Here is a 6,000-nt window from a genome sequence, read left to right on the forward strand (position 1 = left end):
CTTCTGTAAAGGGAGTAACAGGGGGCCTCCCAGGGCTCATAAAACTACCTGAGCTCTCAGAATGAAAGGCCCCATAGAAAGACAAAGTCCCATTATGTTTTCTTGTTATGTTTAATTGTGGCTGTGTTGCCTTTGACTACCTCAAGACATCCCATTAAGTGGGGAAGTATGAAGATGACAGCCGCCAGGGCTGAGAGTCTGGCAGTTGTTAGAGGCTGCCCCCCCACCAACTTCCTGGCAGAGGCGTAACTGGCTTCATAAATTCCTCCTGGAGGAACGGTGACGTCGTCCATGGCCGCTTCACTTTTCCCAGGGCCATTGGGGCATCATTCTTTTCTTGGTGTGGAGTGAAACTAGACGTAAAGATGGGTGCTGTAGGGAGCAGGGCAGAGGAGCAAGATATTGGCCATTCAGGCTGGGCAGGAGCCAGCTGGTCCTCACATGGACCATTGCTGAGGGATGACGTCACTCTGGTACTGCCCCCCCAAGCCATTCACGAATCTCACACACCCACCAGGCCACATGCTGAGAGGGTTTGCTGAGAGACTGACAGCTCATGCCACATGACTGGGAGAGTTTCAGGGTTACTGTCGCTATTAATTTCCTAGGACTGCTGCAGAAATTAGCACCAACTTCGTGTCTTAAAACAACAGAAATGTATTCGCTCACAGTTCTGGAAGCCAGTAGTCCAAAATCAAGGTATCTGCCTGGTTAGTTTCTTCTGGAGGCTCTGGGCATTCCTTGGCTGTGGCAGCATAACTCCATAAGACTGCCTCTATCTTCACGTGGCCTTCTTCTCTGTGTCTCCAGTCTCCTACCTTTCTCTTGGAAGGATTCCTGCCATCGGATTGGCGGCCTGCCCTAAATCCAGGATAATCGCAACTCAAGATCCTTCCCTTAATGACATCTGCAAAGACCCTTTTCCCAGTACGGTCATGGTCACAGGTTTTAGGGGTTAGGACGTGGACATATCTTTTTTGGTGAGCACCATTCATAAGAATCGAGTGTCCCTGAAGACTGCATTTCACAGCAGCTGTCTCCAGCCTGGAAATGTTTTGTGGCACATACAGTGCCGCATGGAGGAAAAGCAGTGGGTTCAGGGAATAGGAAGCACCTTTGAGGCCCAGTTTGCCACTAAACAGCGGTGACTTTGGACAAGCCACACACCCTCTCTGAGCCTCAGTCCCCTCATCCTTATTATGGGAAGATAACAGAATGACCACAATTCTCAAGGAATAGATGAGCAGGTTCCAGGAGATAAAGGACCAGAAACCACTTGGTAGACTGTAAAGAACCAGATATATTTGAAGCATTATCAAGGTCCTGTGTCCAAAAAGTTGAAAGTAAAAGCAAAATCATCGAAACCAGCAAGGAACCCTCAAAGTCCTGACTGTTTTGGGGAGTCAGCATATGATTTTCCTTTGCAGCAGTAAAAACAGAACTATTTTCCATGGACTACAAACTCACCTTCCCAATTTCAGTGGTCTCCAGTATTCAAAGCCTCCTAGAAGGCCCCCAGATTCTGTCTCAACTATCACATTACCCCCTCTTCCCAACCCCTGACCCCTGATACTCCCAGCCTGAATTCTGGAGCTGAGAGTGGTAAGGCAGGCATCTTTGGCCTAAGTTAGGGGTCAGATTCATCAGGAGAGCCCTGAGCTGATGAGCTGACCTCTCTTATCAATCCAATCCCAGTGATCCCTGTTTGACCGATCAGCTTCTAAGACAGTGGAGTGTAGTGGGGGACAGAACCGCGCATGATAGAAGTCACCCAGGGTCTTTCTTGGACAAAAGAGACTCTCAGAGCAGGCCAGTCAAGGGCTAGGAATGGCCGACACAAAGCGTTATCACAAGGCCTCTTTGGAAAGCAGGAGAGGGGCTCTTCCCCAGCTCTCCCAGGCTCTGCCCAGGCCTCTGTGCCCCCTACCCTGCTCCCTTGGCAGCTGTGGTGAACCGTGGAGTGCTGAGACTGGAGATGACTGGGAGGTCAGAGTGTCATGGAACCCCCCAATTCCTTGAGGGCTCTTCATCAAAATGGGTCGAAGCTCAGCCCCAACCTAGCAGGGCCTAAAGTCAAGGCCTGGGAGACAGCCTCCAGTAGGATGATACAGCCTGGAAAGAGTGTGGGAGGAGTGGGAAGAGAAAGGTGCCAAGAGAGGCATCTGGTCCCAGTAATGTTAGAATAGAATATGTAACTGGAACGTGGATCGACTGCATAGACAGTTGTTGAGCCATTCTGATATTCAGAGCACTGTGGTGGGTCTGCTGCTGAAGCCAAGAACCCACAGTGCACCTAATCACTTAGCATGATGCGTTAAGTGGCAAAGGAGGAAGAGTTCCCTCTAAGAGCTCAAGGAAGGAGGGGCCACCCCCAGCTGGGGACTTCTGGGAGGATTATGGGGGAGATGAGAGCATTTGATTTGGGCTTCAAAGGGCAGAGCTGTGATGGGATTCAAAGGGGCAGCGATGAAGTCACAGCTGTGTCTGGCAGAGAGGGCCGCAAGTGACCCGTGGCTCCTGACTCAAGCCCGGTCAGAGGGAGACTCCAACCCTTTGGGAGCAGCCTGAAGCCCAGGGCCTTACTGAACACAGATGGGGCAGGTGCCAGGTCCGTTGCTTGTTATTGGCAATGCTAATAAGAAGGCACCTGGCAGAGGCTTTCCGCAGGAGGCCCTGGCCATAGCAATGGGGCAATGCAGACGGGAGGCTCTGCCACTCAGCAGGTTCCTGGCCTGGCCCGAGGCACTGGAGCATCTTGGCTCCCCATCAGTGGCCGTCTGTGGCCTGGCAGGCTGCCTGCCCAGCAGCTCACAGCAGAAACCCTGGCTAGGGTGCCAGGGCCCTGGGTGTGGCTGCCCTGTCTGCAGGCAAGGGCGGGTGACTCATGAAATTATCATCGAGGCTGTACAGGGCTGGGGTTGGGGCTGGGCCCGTGACTGTGAGACCGAAAGAAAGTGAGCACAGGGGCTGCTCAGTGCTCTGCCACACACCCCATGCTGATGCCAGCTCTGCGGCTCCCACGGCCTTTCCCTGTGCTGCTGCTCCACCTCCCAAATACCGGCGATGCCTCCAGCACAGGGCAGCGGGAGCAGCACTTACAAGAACCGCCTCTGGGATGCCTCTCCGGCCTTGACTTCCCTTTCAAGGCTCAAACTTGTCACCAAGCCCCCTCCCCCATCCACCTGCCAAGGAAGGAGGAGGGAACCCGGGTCCCCGTGTGGGGGAGGTAGGACCCAGACACCCAGGACTTGACAAGACCACATCACCATGCCTCTCTGTACTCAGCTGACTCTTCTGACAAATGCAGGGGCTCAAAGGGATGGGCTCTGAGGCCCCTTCCACCTCTGTAGTTCTGAAGTCTCCAAGCGTACTAATGGCAGAGCCACAGTTGGAACTGAATGGGGAGAGAATGAGAGGCAGGGGCTGTAGGAGAGAGGCTGTGAGTGGAACCCGGAGAGGGGTATGGCCCCGCTCCCAGGGGAAGGAGAAATGCTTGCAGACCCTGAGACTAGGAAGGAAGGGCATGAGCTGCGAATCTGGCACTGGAAAATATGTCAAAAGGGGAGAGTGTGGGAGAGAGGGCAGTTAGATAGGAGGCTAGGTGGTGCTGCCAAAGGAAGGAAGAAGTTCTGCATCTTTATTAGGCACCTACAGTATATCAAGCACTGTGTTAGGCATTTTATGTATAATACCCATTTAAGGTCATAAGGCTCCTGTGAGGTGGCTGTTACTAATCTAATGTTACAGTGGAGGAAACTGAGATACAGAGAGGCTAGAGCATTTCCGGTCACCCAGCTAGCAGTGGCAAACCTGGGGTGCACAGCTTGGTCTATTGACTCCAAAGCCCCTGTTGTTTTTTGTTTTGTTTTGTTTTGAGACAGAGTCTTGCTCTGTCGCCAGGCTGGAGTGCAGTGGCGCGATCTTGGCTCACTGCAAACTCTGCCTCCCAGATTCAACCATTCTTCCGCCTTGGCCTCCCGAGTAGCTGGGATTACAGGTATGTGCCACCATGCCCAGCTAATTTTTGTACAATTTTTTTAGTAGAGACAGGGTTTCACCATGTTGGCCAGGATGGTTTCAATCTCCTGACCTCGTGATCCACCTGCCTCAGCCTCCCAAAGTACTGGGACTACAGGCGTGAGCCACCAAACCCGGCCCAAAGTCTCTGTTCTTATTTTCCCAGTCTGTGCCATTGGGCACACTTTGGAGTCTATGTGAAATGGCTTTTGGTCCCAGAGAGAGCTGGGGGCTAAGCAGGATCCTGAGGCTGTGGCCAAGGCCTGGGGCCCTCATCCTTTCAGGGGGCCACAAAACAGCATTGCTGGCCAAGGGGACAGGGTGGATAGAGAGGCAGGCCCCCAGCAAGCCAGTGTTAGGAGACAGAACTAGAATTTAGGTTGGCAGAGGGGCGGGACCCAGGGCAAATCTAGTGCTGACAGCAGCCAGTCAGCACGGGGCTGGGTCCTTGCTGTTATTCATCACCTCCACCCCACCCACCCCACCCAGAGAGACCAGAAGGGCAGCTCTGAGAGTGTTGTGTGTGGAGGAGCCCTAGGTGCACACCCTGGCCTCGCCCCTTAGCTGGCCTAGCCCAGCACGCCTTAGACTCATCCCAACCCTCCTTTCTGGGCCTCTGTAACCAGCCTTTTTGCTGTCTCTCTCCTCCCACTGCCAGCACGTACCCCTCAGCTCCTTCCAGAGCAGAGCTAGGTTAGTGTGAATGGGCACAGGCCAGCCTTTTCGCCCCCGTCCTCATGGATAGGAGACTCATGGTCACATGCCCAGATCCTCTCACTGGGGTGCTTGCCAAAAGGCTGGGAGAGAGGCCCCTACTGTTCCCGCCCCTGCCCCAGTAGCCCCCATTTCCCTGTCCATGGCTGGAAGCCTCTCTGTGCACTTCCAAGCATAATGGCTTGCAGTCTGGTACCTGCAGTGGCATATATCACACCAGGAGTCAGACAGGGAGTCTGGTCCATTCTTGCCCTGGTACTCTGAGGGGGGTGAGGGTCTGGGATTCTGGAAGGAGTCATCACAGGGTTTCTATGAGGCATTGTTTGTCCAGATCCTTGTGAAGATGATTTCCGGGATTGATATTTTTCTGAGATGCCCAGGACAGGGCAGGGGGTTGAATGAATTCTTACATCCTGATGTAAATTTCCCTTGGGAAGTGAGAAGGGCCGGTTTTCTGTGCTCTCATGGAAGCCCAGTGGGATTGTTCCTGAGGGCATCCCTACTGGCAGGAGGTGAAGACAGCGGTCTTAATGGAACAGTTTCCATTAAGAATAGCAAAAGCTTGGCCAGGATGCCCTAAGCCCAGATCACTCCAGAGACCTGGGAAAGTTCTGCAACATGGGCTTGCTCCAGAGCAAGATGGTGGCTTTAGTTTAACAAAAACATTTATTGAGCACCTGATGTGTACCAGTGTGAACAGAGGAAACAGAAATGAAAAGCACACATCCCCTTCCTCAGCCTGCTCCAGGTCTTATGGACATGTGAGTGCGACAAAGTGGCCAAGGGCTATAACACAATTGGCACCGGGCACAAAGGTCCCCAGGAGGGGGGTCTTGAATTTGGTTTGGAGATTCCTCCACACGGATAGATAGGATTGACAAGTGGCAAGAAGGCAGGAGGTGGGAGGCGCTTGTCACCCCCTTGTTTAAGACTTATCAGTGGCCTGTCATTACTCTTAGAATAAAATTCAACCCCCAGACAGAAGTTTCCAAGCTCCAGCATGATCCTGCACTGGCCAATATAGTGGCCACTAGCAACATGTAGCTATCAAGCCCTTAAAATGAGGCTGGTATATTTAAGGAACTGAATGTTTCCTTTACACAATTTGAACTGATTTAAATAATGGGCACAGAGATGGAACATTTTCATAATTGAAGAAAACTTTACAGGACAGCGTTGCCTGCCTGCCCATCTTGCACCCACCTGCCCGGTCTCCCTGGTTTGTCTGTTCTGAAGACATGCCAGGTTCACGGATTGTACACTCACCAT

This window comes from Rhinopithecus bieti, unplaced genomic scaffold, assembly GCF_001698545.2.
Source record: "Rhinopithecus bieti isolate Rb0 unplaced genomic scaffold, ASM169854v2 scaffold_24392, whole genome shotgun sequence".
In the NCBI taxonomy this organism is placed as follows: Eukaryota; Metazoa; Chordata; class Mammalia; order Primates; family Cercopithecidae; genus Rhinopithecus; species Rhinopithecus bieti.